The 21,370-nt window shown below is 45.6% G+C and overlaps 1 protein-coding gene across 2 annotated transcripts in view; it reads left to right on the forward strand.

The window, feature by feature from the left end:
- The window catches only part of HTR4 (5-hydroxytryptamine receptor 4), a 173,268-nt gene that overhangs the window by 143,628 nt on the left and 8,270 nt on the right, over positions 1-21,370 (forward strand). The gene's annotated exons all lie outside the window — the stretch shown is intronic.

Here is a 21,370-nt window from a genome sequence, read left to right on the forward strand (position 1 = left end):
GGGTACAGGGCTCCATCCCAGGACCCTAAGATCACAACCTGAACTGAAGGCAGATGCTTAACCAACTGAGCCACCCAGGTGCCCCTGGGCCAGGCTTCTTCTTCTAAAATCTAAGACTTTGCTTGGTTTTACCCCGTCCTTACTTTTTTTTTTTTTCCTGTCCTTACTTTTTATAAAGCATTCGTAAGACTCCTGTGAATTGTTTCTCCAGATGATTTGCCTCAGAATCACGCCTGTCTACTTCTTTTCTTTTCTTTTTTTAATTTTCTTTATTTGTTCATGAGAGATACAAAGAGGCAGAGACACAGGCAGAGGGAGAAGCAGGCTTCCTGCAGGAACCCGATGCGGGACTCGATCCCAGGACCCTGGGATCATGGCCTGAGCCAAAGGCAGACGCTCAACTACTGAGCCACCCAGGCACCCCAAGTCCACTTATTTTCAAAACCTGTTCCCCTGTACAGAAAATGCCCCATTGCCAGAAACTTCTATCCCAAAAGGAAAATTTGAAACGCCGCCCTCTGTGAAGCATCCATTGTGTTCAGGAAAAGAACGAACCTCAGAAACCCGGCTGAGTTAGCCTTGGACCCCTGTCCCCTTCCTTGCTTTCCTTCCAGATTGTCTTTCTTCTCTTTGGAGCCAGCCATTCTTTGGACCCATGCAAGGAAGAGGAACTGACTTACTAAGTTCTCACTGTGTTTGACGTGGTTTCTATGTATCCTGCAGGTAAATTCTGCCAACAGTCTTTAGAGAAACATAAAATTCTTAAAAACCTACTATGTGCCACGGGTCCATTGCCAGAAGCCCAATAATAAATGACACTGACAATGTGTCTGCTCTCTCATTGGGATGAGCAAGGGGACCTCAGTACACAAATTAGACAAGTTTAGATACTCACCAGTGCCATAAAGAACATAAAAAACAGAGATGGGACAGGGGTATGTACGTTTTCTAGAGGAGTCAGGGGAAGCCTCACGGAGGTCAGCCCTGGGATGTGGGACGAGAACGCCAGAAAGGAGTCGGTCATGTGTCGATTTGGGGGAATATGATGTCAGGCGAAGGGAAGTGCGCATGCGAAGCGTCAGACAGAAATGAGCTTGATGCGTGTGGCTGGTGCTCAGTGAATGTGGGGAACCTGGTAGGAGGTGGGGGCAGAGGAGAAGGCCAAAGCTGAGAGTAATTCAGCATTTTAGGTACTATTTGTCAGTTACTTACTCTGTACCGGCGTAGTGGGAAGCATTTTATAGGAGACCCTGCAGGGTATCATTTTCCCATTGCACAGATGAGGAAACGGAGCTGAGAAGTTGACCCGAAATTTTCCAAAGGACACAGAGATTACCAGGAGGTGGAGCTAGGACCCAGACCTTGCCAAGCCTAGCTTTGCTCCCCCAAATCACTTGCTGAGGGAGCCTGACTCACCCAAGGCCTGGTCTCTTGAGCAGCAAGAACCATCCTGGAAACAGATGAATCCTTCTCTTGTACATCTTTTCCCTTTTGCCTCCCTTCTCTCTCCAAGGAGTGTTTGCTGTCCAAACAAACAAAGGTACATTTATACAGTGGTTCTTCACTGATTTTAAATAAGCTAATTCCAAATACCATCTAATTAGAAGGAAAACCAATTCTTGGCCAGCCAGAAAGTGGTTTCTTAAGAAAACTATTCATTGTATCAGAAATAAGAGGAAATTCGATCTGGTTATATAATCAGATTTTTCTTCTCATGCATTTCCTTATCTCCATCCTTCCTGACATCATCCTTCTACAATATCCTTCTACAACTGATGTTATCTTCATCTGGACCGGGCGTTCGGCTCTGAAACACAATCCGGAGCATGCTGTTTCCCTGGTTAGAACCCTGCAAGGATACTCCCTCGCCTACCAGATTCTGGGCCCTGCATCGTTTTCCTCAACCTGCTGTTTAGTTTTACCTCCAGTTATCCTTCTGTATTCCTGTGAAGCAGGCAGTATGTTCTGGGTTCCCCTTACTTTCGCTTGCATCTCACTGTCAGGCATCGGTCCTGATGCTCTTTCCTCTGGGCACACATCCCCCAAACTCCTTTACGTGGTCCCTCACAGAGGGCACCTTCAACTTGAAGTCTTTTCCAGCCCCCAGAACAGCATGAGGTTTTTGACCTATTCCAACCCCCAGGGCACTTTATTTGTTTCTTCTTCCATGCTTTTGCTGTCTGGTTCATTAATTATGTGCATTCTGAGCTTCACTACCAGATTTTGAGTTCCTTAAGGACAGTGGCCAATTCTTATGGGTCATTTTGTTGTTGTTGTTCTTGTGCCCAACACAGGTTTTTATGCCCCGGAGCTGCCCAATAAATTCATGAATTTGCTCATTTGGAAGAATTTGGAGCTTTTCATTGTTTGCAGAGGCCGCACTGCGCCATCCAAATCTTGCTGCTGCTATGTCATGTAATGCTCCACCCACTGTAAGAGCTGCAGCCTTCTGATAAGGGGAAAATGTTTGTGACAGTTTTGAATAAAATCAAGATGTTTATCATATTTCTTGCAAGGAGTAAAAGGATTAGGGTTTAAAAATACCATTATTTCCCTCATTTATGGCAGGGTTTTCTTTTTCTTTATTGGCTCACGGCTGTCTATTGAAAAAGAAGTTAAGCTTAAAGTTTTGTATTTATAGAATGCAGTGGGGAATCAGCTGAAGTTGCTTGAGCTGTTTGACGTCCTAGAGAACACTGGGCACCATTTCACCAGTAGTGACATTAGTTGAGACAGCACAGAGTGAATGATGTGTGGACTGGACTGTGGATGTGCAGTGGGAACAGTGAGCTTGCTCAGGCTAGGGTGTGGTATGGCATGCTCAAATGATGGCAGATAATGTGTCCTCTTTCTTCAGTCTCATAACTAACTTGCTATATGGCTGGCTCAGCACGTGTTCCTGCCCATTTCTGGCTTAAATTTTCCCATCTATAAATTGAGAGGTGTTGCTGTTCTTTGTCATTAGGTAGACATGGGTTTAGATTCAGGCTCTACCAGTTGCTGACTGTGTGTGACTTTGGGAAAGTTCCTGATTATCTGAGCCTCTCTTTCTTCCTCTCACAGAGATAATGATGGTACATCCCCCAGAGTGTTGTCATGAGCCTCGGGTGGGTACAAGCTCATAAATAGTGGAGGATATGCATGCAGGAAGTGCTCACTGAGGTGGAGGTGTTACTAGTATTACTCTGGATCCCATGAAATTTGAAATCCCAAAGCCACATGGAGAGTCCTCTGGAAAGGGTGTTGAGAAACCAGGGGCAGGGCAGTGGTGTGAGTGGTGGGCACTGGTTTTATCTATGTTCGTCATGTGACCCAGAAAGGGGCAGGCTGTGACCACTATGCAGGAGAAGATGTGGATGACGCAGGAGTTGGTTGCAGAGTTGGAGAACACACAATGTGATGATCAGGGACAGGAAGCTGAGTTGCCTTATTACTGAACACCTGAATGTCTCTTTATCTGCTCCAGTTCATGACTTTCCTAAGCAAGAGTCACACTTTACCTGAAAAGAGGTAAAGGGACTCAACTTTGTTGAGCGTCTAAGATAGGGCTATATTTCTTTGGCTCTTTACATTTCTTATTTAACCTTCAAAACATATTGGCTGGGTTGAATCTTCCCAACTTGCCAGCTTGTTTAGGCGAATTAATTAACCTCTTGAAGCTTGAGTTTCTTCATGAGTAAAACAGAGGTGTTGATATTGCCTAACTTATGAGGTTGTATAATTTAAATCAAACTGTGCATATGCTAGCAAATAAAAAACCCCCAAGCAGATAATTGGTAGTTTTTATAATTATGTTCATGGTTATTTTATATGATGACCCCTATTTTATGGATAAGTAAGATGAGGCTCAAGAACACTGAGTTCCTGAACCGAGGAACATAGAAATAATAATGAGCCGAGCCAGGACACAACCGAGATTTGCCTCTCTTAAGGATTGGTTCTCTGTTTTCCTGCCTGTGTAGAAAGTAAGAGACGGAAGCAAGGCCATCAAATTTGAAGAGACATTCCCTTCAAAATTAGAAGATGTTTTATAACATGTGTGAGTAACCTGTAGCCTGGATGGATAGTTGTCTAAATCAGTCTGGAGTCTTGGATGAAAGGTCAGACATTATCTGTGTTTTTAAAAAACTTGGTTGAGACCAGATAATTTAATTTCAATTGAGTCCTTTTCAGTATTGAATGACATTAGAGGGTTACATCATTTCATTCCAGCCTTGGTCCCTTGAATTAGCATGGTAATTATTAGTATACAGTTTTCTCCACAGGGTCCAAATGGGGGTCCATATGCCAGCACTTAATGATGAAGTTCTTGCCCAGAATACAGACTGCCCCCTTCTTCACCTCACTTTCTTCCTCTAAAGCCTATAGCAATGTCTCTTTATCATCCTCAGGAACTTGCCATGGAGGAGCCTGTGAGTCATCCATTACTAAGGCTCTGTGAAAGAGAGGCTGAGCCAGGGCTTTATCATTTCAAGTGAAAAGCCCCTGGCTGGATGAGCCAAGGCAGCATTTCTGGTGGGACCTCTTGTCCCAGCCAGGCACAGAGTGGGCAGTTGGTCAAGGGGATGTGAGTCAATGGAAGGAACTAGGAAAGAGTAGCCTTATCAGGGCACCCTTATTACTGCATCTCCTCTTCTCAACACAGAGCCTTCCGGAAACATTGAGCTTATAAAAGTAAAAGGCCAAAGTCATTCCAAAATTCTGTCTCATCTAATAGTAACCCTCTCAGTGGAGAGCAGTCTCTATTTATTTTCTAATTTCCTGGCATTTATTTGCTATTCAAACCTTCCTATTGCGGCTGAGGTTTTCACTTGTGGTGGAAAGGCTGTGTGATGGAAAAAAAACATGGATTCTGATTTCACCTCGAATTGGGCCACCAGCTGAATGGCTTCTGGCAAGCCACTTACCCCTCTGAGCCTCAGATTTCTTGTGAAACTAGTGCCCCATCCCATTTCACAGATAGCAAATATTTTTATTCATTTGTCAAGGGTTTTTGTGCTTCCAGAGGAGAGAGAAATCAATTTTGTTCACTGGCCTTTGATGGCTTCCATGTTAATAGGTGGGAAAAGCTATGGCCCCCAAAACTTAGAAAGCCAGGTATCTCAGCATAAAACCACCACCAACAACAAACAGTACAAAGTAAAAACACCCTCTAATTGACAAAGACCTACCAGTGCATATAGACAATGTACTTGAGATAGTTACTCAAGAGATATAAAATGAAATAAATAAATAAATAAATAAATAAATAAATAAATAAATAAATAAAATGAAACAACCTTATTAATCATCCTAGGAATGTAAGAAGTAATTACTATAAATTTCGTTACTATCCTGAACTTCATTCAGATAGACTTTTATAAAACACCTGCTGTTTACTAAAATTCTGCTAGGCACTAGTAATGGGGGAAAAAGCCTCGGGGCTTATTATGGCAGTCTCTGTGGGCCCCATCTTGGGACTGAATAGAAAGTGGAAGAGACAGGGTCTGCTTTATCTTGCTGGCTTTCCTGAGTGCTGCTCCCTGTGGCCAGCCTGGACTGGTGATTAACCCGCCAGCTGGATGTGCAGACCCAGACACCAGCACCAGTGGCAAACTGGTGAGTTGCTTAGGGTAGGACCCTAAGTGATTATCTTGAGAGTTTAATGAAGCACCATAGTGACAAGGGCATCTGCAAAACCTAATACTGCTCACTACACACCAGAACGTTTTATCTTTCCCTTCTCATCACATGTAAACCACACTGCAAAAATTGATTGTAGTTCTAACATTAGGGCATAATAAGACTCTTTGAGAGCCCGATAAAAATCTATGGCCTTTCCCCTAAAGATCTGGGTGTATGCACAGATTGTCAGATACAGTTCCAAGAAGCTCATTTGTTCTCTGAGGTCGAAACCCAAGGTCAAAACGAAAATCCCTGCTTAATGTGAGTCTGTAGGTGTGGATACAACAATATTGGCTTGTGGCATCACAGAATCTTTTCTCCTGTCCCACCTCCAATTGGTCAGGTATTTATTTCAAAGCCGTACATACAGCATCCAGTGCGACCGTCGTCTGTAGAGTGATTTGGCATAAAGATCATATTTCTTCTCGTAACATCTTTCTTTCCCCCAAATAGCTCTCTGGCAATTATCTCATAAACTGCTACAGGCTCCCCTTGATCCAGATAAAGGAATGTCGTTGCCTTCATTTACAGACTCCAAGGCAAGGTCCAGAAGAGTCTGAGCAAATGGCTGAGCCCTTGGTGAGTCCCTGAAACCACTTTGAAGTCAGAATTATTTCACTTAGCGGATATTTGTGTGTCAGGCACTGTACTCCGTTCTGGGCCTGCCAAACCTCAGACTGCTAACCGATTCCCAAGTCTATTCCAAGAGGAAAAAGCCTGTTCTCTTTGGAAATTGACTGGGATGAGTATAGCATCCCTAACTCAATGAGAATACCTTATATTTCAGTAGCACCCTTGGAAACTTTTGACAGTCTCCAGAAGCAGACAAATTGGATTAGAATCCTAACTTCACTAACTTAAACACTTGAGCTTTAATTTTTTTATTTGTAGAAGCAAAATTATTTCTAACGCAAGCATCAACAAACTACTATGGGCCACATCTAGCTGTTGGCCTATTTCTTGGGACCCTTGAGTTAAGAATGGTTTTTAGATTTGCCAAGGGTATAAAAGCAAGCAAAAATCAACAACATACAACTAAACAGACAGAAGAGGAACAAAAAAGAAGGAGAAGAAGCATAAGCAACAGAGACTGTATGAGGATGATATGATCTTCCTGCCTGAGGAAGTCAGCCCTGTAATACTAAGAGGACCTAAAATACTTACATCTAGCCCCATACAGGAAGAGTTTACGATTCCTGTCTAGAATTAGGATGCTTGTTGTTCCTTGTGGCCTCTTACCAGCAGCACGATCTTGAGCGGATTAGCTAGCTTCTGTCTCTAGCTTTCCTCACGTGTCAAGAAGGGGTGATAATAGCACTTATTGCCCACGAGGCTAGGATGACAGACGAAACTGGAGACTGGAGACTGGCCTATGGTAACACTGAAGAAATGTCAGCCATTGCTATTAAAATCATTATTACCATCATCACCAATTCTTCAAAAGGTGTTTGCAAGTATTAAAGGAGACAGCATCTCTTGAGCACCCAGCATGGTGCCCTTCTCACGGAAGGCACTCAATACATGTCCACTCCTCTCGTTACTATCATCCCCATCACCATTATAATTTTCAAAGCTCTTTTACATACATCTTCTTACTAGAAGCTCCCAACAACCCAGCGATTGGTGTTACGATCCCCCTCTAATAAATAAGAAACTGAAGCTCAGACAAGTGAAGGGATAGATGCTGAGCCAGAAAGAGGCAGAATAAGGACTAGTGTAGATTTTGCATTCTGGACCAGCCTGTCCTCTCTCCACACCATGTTACCTCTCCCATAAAACATCTGAGGATCTGTTGTTTGTTAGTTTTCTCCAAACGATATACTTTGAGTCCTGGGAGCCTGACAAGACAGGCAAACATTACTGTGTTCTTCCCTGGCAGGGCTCTGCAGACAGGAAGCTGGGATAATTGGATTCCAGCCATTTGATCTTAGGACTGCATATGTAACCAGCCAACTGCTGATGACCAAGCCTAATGGAAAAAGCCCTGACCAAACAAACACAACCCCCGTGCAGGACCTCGTTGTTTATGCTGCCGAGAGTGAAATTCATCAACAGCAGCCAACACCCTCCTAATAGTTCCATTCAGGACAGAGATGGCTTCAGAATGTGCCAGACTTCAGTCTGCCACTAGGGACAAGCCGAGGTACCTGCGGTGGGGAAGCATGGGAAGAGGAGCCAGGACATTTTTGACAACGGAGCTGGTGTGGTCAGATGAATACTGTATTGTCTTTGGTTTTGGCCAAAAGCCAATACACATTTGAGCAAAGTGCGCACTCAGAATGATGTTTAAAGTGGGTTGTTAAGATCGTAATGGTATATAGCATTAGAGTGAGTTCATGACTATAAAAATAAGTAACATTTAAGAGTTAGCTCATGAGAAGAGTCTCTGTCATTTCCAATCAACGTTAGCTGTAAATCAGCTTTAGCTCAAGTTCTTTTTTTAAGGTAGCAGATTCAAATAAACTCTGTTGTTGGACAGTGTGGAGAGTTGTACTTCCTGATAACTGTTGCTGCAAAAGTCACAAAAATCACCCTTCAGAAGCTTCAGCATTGCCCCTGATGCATAGGGCAGAGTAATTGGAAGAGCACATTGTAGAAAGGGAGTTGCCACTGAGCTAGGGAAAGCTGATGATCTGCCCCCGATTGTGGCAGTCAGCTTGCTGTAGGAACGGCTGGGCGATGTGCTCCCCGCGTGTTGTCCAGAAGACATTGCACCGTCAGTCTGAGGAAGAGGACGAGATGACCTCCCTGCCCTGTGGGTCGCTATGTTGGGCCACATGTAGTCTTCTCCTACGAGCCTATGGCAAGGATGTTAGGGTATCAACTCAGTATTTGTGAATAAGAACCTTGTAAGTAGCAAATTCTTCTAAAAGTAACAGGAGTGGAGCTAATCAGAGAAGCCAGGATCCTTAGAATGTCAGAGCAGGTTGCAGGAGCTCTCCAGCTGTTTTGAAGCACTCTGAGCCATGATTTCAGGATCCCAGCTTCCGGCCAGGCCTCTTCTCTCTGTCTGCCACCAAGCCTTATCTGCTTGGCTTTGAGTTTCTTAACACCTGCTGCAAGGCAGTTGGCTAACCACCAACCAATCCCTGGCCTGTCACATCACCATCCAAACAACAGCCAAGGCAGCTCTCATTGTGCTGCTTCCTGGGTCTGTCCCAGGCTGCCAGGCTAAGGCTCTGTCTGCACTGAACATGTCTGAACTTAAGAGAGATAAGCCTGACCAATTCGCATGGGCTGGTGTGATCACTTAAAGTCTCCTCCACTGTCTGGGCAGAGGACAGAGATGGGACTTATTTTTCATTCAAATCTTCACACTGCCTCATGGGTTTGTGGTGAGTAAAAAAAACAAAATAATGACCAAAAGGCTTTTGTAAGATCATGATCTGCAGTACAAATATAAGGAATAGAAAAACAGAGCTTCAACTGGATGCGGTTTTATGTGATCACTTCAGACAGTGAAAGTGCAAATAGCGAGAGGTCACAGGAAGACTACTGTTAATTCAGCAAGGTTGACATGGACAGGGGACGGTCGATTAGGTCTTTAATACAAATGATAATATTTCTGAAAATCTAAATTTTTATTTCATATTAATATTTTAAATTTCATCTTAACATGTTTTTCAACATGTAAAATAAACTACATCTCCCATTTTTAAATATAAGGCAGCGCAAAAAAAGTGTAAGAATTATATTCTATTCTAAGATTTTTCACAAGAAAAGCGGTTTATTTTTTTGTTTGGTTGTTTGGTTTTTGGCCAGCATCTGCTATGTTCAGACATGTCTATAAACTCACCAACACATTGTACTCTCAAAAGTTCACTTATTGGACTCGCTAAGGGTGATATCCAAGAAAAACAGTATTTTTACTTGCATTTAAAAGGAAAAATTATAAATAAGTATGTAAGAGTGGTTAAATTTTTAATTAAATGAGGAGATACACACACACACACACACACACACACTCCCCCAACTAAGTATTAGTTATTTGTAATAGTTTACTGTTATATGATCCTGTAAGAAATCTCCACCCTACACCAGTACTTGAAAGCATAAAATTGTGGGTGGAAGACCCAGAATGGAAGAATGGTTTCAGCTCCTCTTGCATAAAATGCACCATGGCTTCTAGTGTTTGAACAACTGGGTTCTGATAATCAGAATTTCCAAGGACCAACAGATACTCAGATGTTTAAGTCTTCAACTGATTATTTATGGCCTAATTAAAGTTTCTGAGTCTCTTCAATTTTCATGCCAGCATTGGATTATTGAAATTGAAGAATTTCACAGAATATTCCAAATGTTCTGATGGTAACCCTTTGAGGGCTTTGTTAGCAAATACAGAGGTGTGTCATTGCTCTAATGAAGGGCTAGTGAGAACCAATTGAAGGAAGAAAAAGTTGGGAGTCCAAGTTACCATTTAATCACGTCATTAACTCAGTTTGCCTAGGATAGCACCCGCTGATATTAGATGAGCGCCGTGGCTTGGTCGGTGTGGTGCTGCAGTTACTTCTGTGTTCTAGATGAGGAACTGAGGCATAGGGCGGTCTACGGTTGAGGGGCCACTAGGTAGTGGAGTTAAGATCAGACGTCTGGACTCTCAATCAGCATTGCTGAGCTAATAATGGTCAGTAAAATACCTGACTGTCAGGGCACCTGGGTGGCTCAGTGGTTGAGCATCTGCCTTTGGCTCAGGTTGTGATCCCAGAGTCCTGGGATCGAGTCCCGCATCCGGTTCCCCACAGGGAGCCTGTTTCTCCCTCTGTCTATGTCTCTGCCTCTCTCCCTGTGTCTCTCATGAATAAATAAATAAATCTTAAAAAAAAAAACCTGACTGTCCTAGATGAATAGGCTATGGTTCCTCTCCCCAAGAGGCTGGTAATTTATCTGGAAACGCACCATGTAAATACATACACAGGTTGCACCTAATAAGTTACCTCAAGGGCTGTCACAAGGCAGCTTGTATTGTCAAATAAATTGTAGGAGCAGGAAGTGCTATGTTTACTTACCAGAAGGAAAGGGATTATCATGCTGAGATGGTCAGAGATAGCTGTAGGAGGAAGTGGCCATATATACCCAGCTGTATTTTCAAAGAGTCTTCGACGTAGATGTATCATAGGAGATGAGCTAAAGAAGAGAGAAGAGAGCTGAAGATGGTATGTTTTGTGTTTTTAAACTTACGGTAAATTATTTTAATCAGATAAACCTTAAAAATCCTGACTGCAGCTTCCTGGCTTTCTGCTTGGCCTTGTGTCTCATCTGAAGTGGAACTTGATGTTTGCTAAGGGAAGACATGGGCAGAGCTAAGAGAGCCTTTTGGAACCCTGGAGCCCTGAAAGGGGTAGATATTTGGGTGGGATTTCCTAGTACAGGGGTTTGGGATGTCCCAGAGAAACAGAAGTGTCCTGGGACGGCTCTTCCTTCTTGGAATGGGACCCAGAGCTCAATAAAAAAAATCAAAAAAAAAAAATAAATTAAAAAAAAAAAAAAAAGAGAGAGAGCCTGATTGCTCTCTGGGGCCAGGATCTGATGGGGGTGGGGACTCAGAAGTCCAGGATTTTAGAAATGAGGCTGAGAGACTCAGTGAGGCTTGCAACTGAAAGGTATGCTCTTCTGAGTCAGAGGGCCTTGGGATCCAGTCGTGTTTTTCCTCCTGCTGCCCAGATTATCTTGGTCCCATGGCATCCAAGCATCAGTTCCTCATCAGAAAAAGGGGCAATGCTCCCTGCCTCATGGGTTGTGGGGGGTTATTACGTGGGATCGCTCCTCATTCACGTAAGGGGCGCAGGATGGGACCTGGCCCACCGAAGTCCTCAGTAAACAGCAGCCAGTGACCCAGAGGAGGGCGCGGAGGAGGGAGGGTGACTTTCTTGTGCATCACCGCCGGGTGCCCTTGGACGGGTGCCTTAGCTCTCTGTGCCTGTGTCCTTACCGGTAAGTTCAGGTGGTCCCCTGCACCCTCCCAGCTGCTGCAACACCCGACACCCACGTGAGCTGCCCGCCCTAAAAGTGCTTTGTAGACGGACGTGTGACATAACCACCTGGTGCAATAATGCTGCTCCCCTCTTTGTCCTCCCCTAACGGCAGGTGGAGGCTCCTGGGATACCCCCGTAGGCTGAGATCACCTGTCCACTAACTTCTGTGTTCTCCTTCTTTTTTCTTTCTCAACTTCTGCTTGGCTCTCCCTCATCTGGGGCTGTTCTCTGTTTCAACTCACAGTGGCTGTTCCTCTGTCTCTGGCTTCCTCCTGCTCTTCTGCAATAGACCAGCTCCTGTCTGACTCTGAACGTGCTCTGTAAGTCTGTCACTGGCTGTAAGCGTCTGTCTGGGTCTGTCTGTTCACCTCCGCCCGCAGGATGTCCTCGGTCTCTGCTTGTTCTCGTGGCCTCGCTGGACCAGCTTGCGCAAGGGACGCGTCGCCCGACGCCGGGACATCGCAGCTGCCCCCAGACGTGCCCACGCCCAGGTCCTCCTGGGCCTTGATCGCTGTTGATCTGCACGCCAGAGACACATACAGTTCGGGAGCTTCATTTCATTTTATGTTCTTTAACTTTTAGATTCGGTTTGGGGCTCCTTCCCTGCTCTGGGAGCACAGCCTTCCCAAGGCCTCTGGGAGCTGAGCGCCCGCCCAGCTGGATTCAGCCCATGAAATCACGGTCCTCAGAGGCTCTGTCATCTGGCTCATCCCGGGCGCCATTCATCCTGTCTCTCCTTGCCTACACGTGGCAAACGCCTTCATCATTTTATTTCTCAAAAATTTACCTATTTATTCGAGAGAGAGGGAGAGAGAGAGGGAGAGAGAGAAAGGATGAGCACAACGAGGGAGAAGGGCAGAGGGAAGGAGAATCCCAGACTCTGCGCTGAGCCGTGAGCCTGACACCGGGCTCGATCCCAAAACCCTGAGATCAAGACTTGCATCGAGGGCACCTGGGTGGCTCAGTGGCTGAGCATCTGCCTTTGGCTCAGGTCGTGGTCCCGGGATGCTGCGATCGAGTCCCTCATCGGGTTCCCCACAGGGAGCCTGCTTCTCCCTCTACCTGTCTATCTCTCTCTCTCTCTCTCTCTCTCTCAGTAAATAAATAAAATCTTAAAAAAAAAAAAACAAATCTACACTGAAATCAAGAGTCAGCAGCTTAGCTGATGATGCCACCCAGGTGCCCCAATCTTCATCTTTCTTAAGCAAGTGGTTGTGATGAAATCAGGATGAGGGGAGTTTTTTTGTCAGTATTTTATTAATGTTGTATTTGGAAACACGCATCTGTAGAAGAACAGTCAGAGAGTACAAAATGTTACCATTTACCTTTCACACAGCTTATTTCCTTAATGCTAACATTTATTTTACACAACCATGGATCATTCATCAAAGCTGGAAAATGAGCATTTTCCCAATACTATCAATGGAACTACAGACTTTATTTGGATTCCCCCTGTATCAAGTCAGATTCTGAGCCACCTGGTTCAGAGTTGTGATTTTGACTTTCCTGTATCAAGCCATCCTAGTACAGTAATGGCCTAGAGAGAGGATTGAAACATTTTCCTCTGTGCTCAGTGACCCCTGTTGGTTTTACTGTGTCAGTATCTGTCAACTTTCTTATGTGTCTTTTCTCTTAGCACACATCCGCTGTTGCTTTGTCCTGCAGCCAGGCTGTCCACCACCAGCATTATGTATCCACCCCCTCCCAAGCCCTGTGTGGAAGCAGAACCAAGCTTTTTAGAGTTATACACAAACTAAGTTTGAATATTCTCTGCGTGAAAAACCAGGGAAGGCTAAGAAAAGTCGACACGTTTGTGAGATCTACTCTGGTGATTCAGAGTCCTTAAAAAGAACAAACAAAAATCCCTCAGTCAGGTGTCTGAATAGTTAAGGTCACTGGATGCCTGAACTCTAGATAAATGGAACGTTGTTAGTAAGAGTCACAGAAGCACTCACTAACTCAAACTCCTCTGGTAATAGTTCATTTTCTCTGGATGCTTCCGGTTTTCCTGAATTAATCCCTTCAAGACAAAAGGTCGTATAACTCTCCAATGTATCCTGTTATTTCCTGCTCCCTCCCATACACAGTCTTTCTTTAGCTCCTTGAGATCTGTATTAGTCGGCTTGGACTGCTGTAACAAAATATCACAGATTGGTTGGCTTAAACAACATTTATTCCTCACAGTTTTGGGGGTTGGGAAGTCAGCAGATTCCTTTCCCAGTGAGAATCCTCTTCCTGTTTTGCAGACAGATACTTTCTTACTGAGTCCTCACATGGCAGAGAGAAACAGAGGGAGAAAGAGAGAGAGAGTGCCCTGGTCTCTCTTCCTTTTCTTCTATAAGGGCACTAATCCCATCACAGTGGCCCCACTCTCATGACCTCACCTAATTATCTCCCAAAGGCCCCACCTCCAAATACCATCATAGTGGGGGTTACGGACATATTTGGGGTGGCACACTTTTAATCCATGATACCTTCAATCCTCTACCAGCTGGAAAATATCCCTTTCTTCATCTTCAGACTCCCAACTTGTCTGCCAAGGCGTTACCATGGGAACAACCCCAGTGTCCATGATGTGATTTTTGTGCTAAGGTGGCTTTCTCAGTCTCCTTCCTGTGGAGAGATTGAGAACCAGAAATGCCCACAAGCAACACCCTCCCCGCCCCCAGAAGCTATGGCATTGAACATAAAAGAATGGAAAGCACATCACAGATGCAGAGATTGTCTGAGCAGTGCAACACACAGAGCTGTGTAAGGATCAGGGACAGAAGAATTGCCATCGTCCTTTGTGATCAATACAAATGTCAGGCAATGTCGGGGAGGATTGTCTCATTCTGTAATCCATTCTATTCCATTCCATTTCTATAGATTCCATGATATTTTGCACTCTCTGAAGTGTTGTGAGCTCTATAGCAAGTATTAAAAAGGAATAAGGTTGGAAAGTACTAATAGCAAAATGGCTCTGGATTCTAACACATGTGGATTTGAATCCTGGCTTGGCCCATTGCTGGCTGAGTGACCTCTGGTAAATCTAAAGCTCTTTGAGTTTCCTCATCTGTGAAATGGAGATATAAAAAATGATAGCACTGACATCATAGAGTCTTTGTAAGCACTAAATGCAATATTTCCAAAGCACTTAGCAAAGGATCCGATATAAGAGGGCTGAAAGATTGTTACCTTTTATCATAAGATATGGACCTTGCCTTTCAAGAGTGTTAGGAGGCCGGAAATATGTCCAGTCAGACACCTGACATTAACAGAAATTTTGTATTTCTACAGACAGTAAATGCTGATAGACAGTGTAGAAGACTTCTGGAAGGCCTCCTGGTGGGCATTGAATTGGTCTCTAACGATGAGTAGGATTTGGGTGCGGCAGTGTGGGAAATGACTGAAGACGTGGAAGACAGGGAGCACGGACATTACATCATTTTGAACACTTTGGCCTACAAGGACATTCTAGAATGCCTAACTAAAATGAACTTAAACAAGGAGATCATTTATACAAGACAGAAAGTCCAGAGTTGGGTAGTTTCAGGGTTGGTTAATCCAACCTGGATGGACGATCCCGATGTTTTTTATCTTTCCACTCTGGCATTCTTAACCTATTAGTTTTCATCCTGGGGTGATGCCCTCATGGTCACAAAATAGCCGCAACAGCTCCAAACACTGCATCCTCCTCACAAAACCATAGCCATAACCAAATGCAAGAAGATAAGGCAGGCTCTGCTTGCACTTGTCTTTTATTCAGGAGGAAAATATTTTTCAGCAGACTCCCTTAGCAGGCCTTCAGTCCCCACTCACAGGGAGAAGATCACTGGCCAAGCCCTTGGCTGCAATGCATCTAGCATGTTTGCCTCTAAAGAGACATGCTCTGTCAGAAAGAAAGAAGAGAGTATGGGCACAGGCTTTAACGGATGTAATTCATAGTGTCTACCACAGGCTGTAAATCTCTTGCTTCCTGAAGAAAAATAGAAGAGAGCTCTATTGGAAGGATATAGAATATCTCGTGGATCTCCAGAGCAGGAGGTTTACTGGCCTTCACTGGGGCTAAAATAAGGAATGGGATGTTTTCAGGGATTAGCATTCCTCTTTCCATCTCTCTGAGGCCATAATCTCTGGCCTGCTTTGTACTGTACATCAACTTCATTCTTTTCTCTTTCTCAACCACTTTTCCTGCTTCTAGGAGCCCATAGGCCAAACCTGGCTCCTCCAGGCAGCCCCACGCATTCTCAGTTGGAGCAGTAAGAGTCTGATAGTGTCTTGACGTTTTCAGTCACATCTCCTCCAGAGATGGAGCAGGAGTGTTCTAGCTTTGACCTCCACTGTGACCAGGGAGAGAGAGCCTGCTGCAGGGGTGGGATCATTCCCCCGATTGTGCGACACCGGGGCTGGTGCCACAGCTGCATCCTAGGGTGAAGAAGCACATTTAGGAGACTGTGGACCCCTGAAGGTGTGGGGTAGGGTGGGATGTGTGCGTGAGGGGAACACACTTAAAGGAAGCACTCCCTGTTTTGGAATAGTTAGAAATGCCTGTGTAAAAATGAACACCTGGACCATAAATGTGGATTCTGGTCCTGACTCCACTGATAACCAAGGGGAGGGCCTGAGACCAAGGTCCCTTAGGCACCTGCAGTATCTGTTTTCAAGTGACACAGATAAGCCAGTCCAAAGAGGAACTCTGAGGAGCTGAGGAGAGTAGAAACCCTGATCTGTGAGGACTGTTGAGGAACCGGAAGTGGCCCTATGGGAGAAGAGAAGGCTCAGGGTGGTTGGTGCACCCTCGTTAATGGCATCCACTTAGTTGCCCAGTCTAAACTCAGGCTCACTGCGCCACCCTTCTCAGTGGATCTGCACATGCAATCCAGATGGCGTCCTTCCCATCACGCTCTGTGAGGTCCTCTCACTCCCTCCACTGCTACTAGCCTTGCTCATGACCTCATCTTTCCCAGAGGAAGGAGCCTCCATGCTGGTCTCATTCCCCTGATCATCCCTCCCACTTCCCAAGTGCAGACTGTGTTCATCCCAGTCTCCATCACCTAAAGATTCAGCCCAACCTCTTCAGCCCAGCTCTTAAGACCCCCCAACAATGCCACCTCACCCTCCTTTAAGCATCATCACTTCCCTGCACCCCCACCTCACCATGTAGGGTATATTCTTAGAACATCTTCCCTTCCTCAAACAAAGCATACCACTCTGGGCTCTGTCTGCCTCCACACCTTTGCCTCCCCCATGCCATGCCTCAAATGCCCCCATTGCCCTCACGTCTGATGCATCAGCAGATCCTTCAAGATATATCCTGAATCTGGCTTCTTCTCAACACCCCCACTGGTGTCATCCGATATATCTGAGTCACCTCTGGACACCTTGGAAATCATCTGTGGCGTATAAAATAATGGCTGTCCCAAGAGGAACACATCCTAACCCCCAAGTCCTCAGAATATTACCTTACATGGCAAAGGGGACCTTGTCGATGTGATTGAGCTGTGTGTCTTGAGATGGGGAGATTATCCTGGGTCATCCTCCAGTGGGCTCACTCGCAAGCACCCTGATACAGAGAGGCAGGAGGGTCAGTCAGGGAAGAGGTGTGATGATGCAAGCAGAGCGCAGAGCAACGAGGCATGCAGGCAGCCTGCGCAAGAGGCAAGGGGTGGGATTCTCCTCTAGAGCCTCCAGAAAGAATGCAGCTCAACTTCATCCTTGGACTTTACCCCAGTAAGACCCATTTTGGACTACTGATCACCAGAACTGTAAGGGAATTAGTTTATGTTCTTTTAAATCAGGGAGTTTGTGGTAATCTGTACAGAAGGAGGCCAATATGCCTCTTAATTTACTTCAGGATTCCCACTCCAGCCAAATTCCAGTCCATTCTATACACCACAGCTAGAATGTTCTTCCAAACACAAAGTCCTCATGCACCTGCTCTACTTACGGCCGTGACCAGCTTTCCCGTGTGTTTGGCTGGGCGAGCCATCCGTGGTGTGCTGAGCCTCACTGAGACTTCGTGCTCCTCTTAGACTGTTCTACTCCCGAAGCACCCACCTGCCTCTGTGGCAGTGGTCCTCATGCAGCCTCCGCCTCCCCTTGCCTGCAAAGCCCCTACCCAGCCCTCCGTTCTCACCTCCAGCGCTTCCTGGACCGCAGGGTCCTGACGCACAGGGCAACATGGTCCTGCGTGCTCCTTGACATGCTCTCATGCTAAGGCCAGCTGCCTCCCATCCCAACACCTCTTGTGACTTTGTGTCTGACTGTGGGTCTCCTGCACCACACTGTGGGCTCCGGGGGGACAGAGAATGTGCAGTCTGTCTTCATCACCCTCAGGTGTCCAGGGCTTCGCACAGTGCCTGGTGAGCACTTGAAAAATATATATATTTATTTATTTAAATTATTTATTTATTTATTCATGAGAGACTCAGAAAGAGGCAGAGATACTGGCAGAGGGAGAAGCAGGCTCCATGCAAGGGAGGCGCTCAACCGCTGAGCCACCCGGGTGTCCCTATATTTTTAAAGAACTGGGCAGCCCAGATGACTCAGTGGTTTAGCGCCGCCTTCAGCCCAGGGCGTGATCCTGGAGTCCTGGGGTCGAGTCCCACATCAGGCTCCCTGCATGGAGCCTGCTTCTCCCTCTGCCTGTGTCTCTGTCTCTGTCTCTGTCTGTCTCTGTCTCTCATGGATAAATAAATAAAATCTAAAAAAAAAAAAAAAGAACTAAGTGGCTGGATGAATCAATGCCTTGGGACTCGAAAATCTCATTCCTCCCAACATCAAGGAAATACCCAATATGAGGTCTTTGTTCCCAGGTGACGGGGCTCTAGCTTCGGGAACCTCTGCGTTAGGGTTGAATCCCTTCAAACCCATGTACCTTATATTTTAATAATTAAAGCACCTTGCATGCACCGCATGTGAGCACCGCCACGCAGGGGAAGGCTGGGGTGATGCGTGAGAAGCTCTAACCATTTCCTTAGAATGCCGGGCTGGGCAGGCACAAGGGCTGTTATTATGCGACTAATTATTGCATCCAAGCTGCTCTAAGTGCAATGCTAATTGCTCAGTGAATGAATTGTAGACTCAGGTAATTACCAAACCTAATGTGGCTCCCGTCATGTTTGAGTAAATTAATGCTAAGGGGGGAAGCAGCCCAGCTTGAAGGGAGCGGCCTCCTGCCTCGCCGCCGTTGCTTGGGAAACAGCAGCGAAGTTCTGCATCCGGGCTTGAACCGGCCCAGGTCCACCCGCACATCTGGGCCTGCGTTCCACCAGGACAGCTGCAGAATGACAAGTAACCGGGACAACCAGACAACGGGGAGACTTTAGCCACTCTTCCAGATGACAGGCAGTCTCTGGGGCTCGCTCTTTATCCCTAAAGCCTCACGAAGGTTTCTTTCAGCTCTGTGATCGATGCTAAGTGAACAAAGATCTGATCAATTACTAAAGAATGGATTTCTGCACCGAATCAGTGATCGGGTACTGGCTTGATTTTTTTTTCTTTTTTACAAGTTTTTACATCCAATGTCAAGTAGCACAGTACTAATAACATTTATGGAGTGCTTACTACTTGACCGTCACTATCCTTTTTTTTTTTTAAGATTTTATTTTTTTTTATTCATGAGACACACACACACACACATACAGAGAGAGAGAGAGAGGGAGATTGAGGCAGAGACACAGGCAGAGGGAGAAGCAGGCTCCCTGCAGGGAGCCTGATACAGGACTTGATCTCAGATCTCCAGGATCAGGACCTGGGCTGAAGGTGGCGCTAAACCGCTGAGCCACCCGGGGCACCCTGATGGCCACTATTCTAATAAGAGTTTTGTGTGCATTATCTCTGTGTCTATTGCTCGAAACAATCCAGAACGTTTGTAGTAATTCACAGTTAGTGACTGTCCGAGCCAGGATTTACCCAGACATTAAGAGTCTGTGTTCTTAACCATTCCGTGTGTAACTACTTCTCGGACCGAGGGAAAGTCACACTTTCTGATCCTTGGTTTCCTTAAGAGCGAAGATACCAGTATCTACTGTGTCCAGCTCTTTGCTAAGCCCTTTATAGATGCTGATTTTATCATCACAAAGAAGCTGTGAAGTAGGTGGAACTGATCTACTTGACCAGGTCCCACCACCTGCTAATGCTGTTGGTAATGCTGTTCTATTTGTCTACAGTATCGCGTGCTTTCTTTTCCCCACTATTCCTCAGATTGAGGATGTGTACATCCCCATGACTATGCCTATAGACGGCTGGAGGTTCATGTATCTTACTTCGAGAAACACTGCATAAAGTTGGCCACTGTCACTGTGACATCATGGTGAACCCGATGCAAATGTGTGACCTGAATTCACAAGGCAATGTGAGTTTATAAGGTGGCCATCCAGATGCCCCTGGATCTGCTTAAATACCTGTTATATACTATGAAAGTGAAAACACCAAGTGAAAGATTTCTCTGTCATGGAGACTTGGGAATGCATACCCAAGCCCAGGGAGTACCTCTGCAGGCCAGACTCCACTGGAGACTCTGCCTCTCCTAGAGTTCTGCCACTGAAATGTCAGACCAGTTCCTCCATCCTGTGTATACCACCCACCAGATCATGGTGAGGACCTCACCACCACCACCACCACCATGTGTTGTAACTAGAAAACGTGCCCTTCTGCCTACACCTATTTCTGAAAAAGCTGCTGCTCTTCAACTGTGCTCTGGGTAAAGGGAACCTCCACTTAGAATGTCCACTCCAGTTCCATACTTCTCTAGTCATTCCTGAACAATTTGCTCCTTGGCCCATGGGAGACAGACACTTAGTAGAGATACATGAAAGGCTGCTGTAGAGGTGTGCCTGCATGCCACGAAAGTGCATTTTCTAACAGGATTGGATGTATCCATTTGGCTTTTCAACCAGGACACTGTCTTCATGTGAACTTGGTGTAGGAGAAGGTGCCATTGATTGCCTGTGAAAGTAACGCATTGGCCATGAACAGGGTAAAGGGTCAGGAGTGTTAAGAGTCGTGAGGTTAAGAGTGTGGGCATCATGGACATTGTGGCCTTTTATCAATTGCTTAACTTCTCTGAGTCTCGGTTTTCTCATCTATAAAATCAGTTGAAGTCTAGTAGGTACTGCTTAGAGTTGTGAAGAGTACATGATATAAACGAAACAATGTATGTGATTATAGAAAACGGTGCTTGCAGCACATCTTACTTCCCCAGCAAGGTGAGCTGTGTCTGAAGCAACTACTCACTACCTCTCGGGCTGAGAGCACAAGGCAAGAAACAATGAAACAAAAAAATAAAAAAAAACCCAGAAACTTAGAGGAGGGACCCTACAGAACAGAGACATAGACCTATAAAGAGGAGGCGCTGGCCAGCTGGAGCTGATGTCTCCGAGGGGCTACTGTGAAGCTGGTTATGCAAGAGTTGGAAAGTGGACTGGGCTGCTGCTGCAGGAAGGCTCTTGCCTCTGTGGGGCTGCAGAAGCCTCACTAAGATGATGCCCACAGGAGGAGCAAGGCCCTTTCCCTTCTTCTGGGCTCCTGCCCTCCTGCAGTAACCCCTGTTGGAGAAGCCTGACTGCAGCCAGCATCCAAAGCTGATAGTCTACAGCATCCTTCCAAAGCCAAGTATAGAAGAGTAGGTTTGAGGCTGAGCATCAGTGACTCAGTAGCTGGAGCACTAACTTCCCTAAGGTCTTTAGTCATCTCCCCCAGACACCTTCCTTGGTCACTCTCATTAAAAATATATGATCCTCCTTTCTGTA

This window comes from Canis aureus, chromosome 4 (genome assembly GCF_053574225.1).
Source record: "Canis aureus isolate CA01 chromosome 4, VMU_Caureus_v.1.0, whole genome shotgun sequence".
NCBI classification, from domain to species: Eukaryota; Metazoa; Chordata; class Mammalia; order Carnivora; family Canidae; genus Canis; species Canis aureus.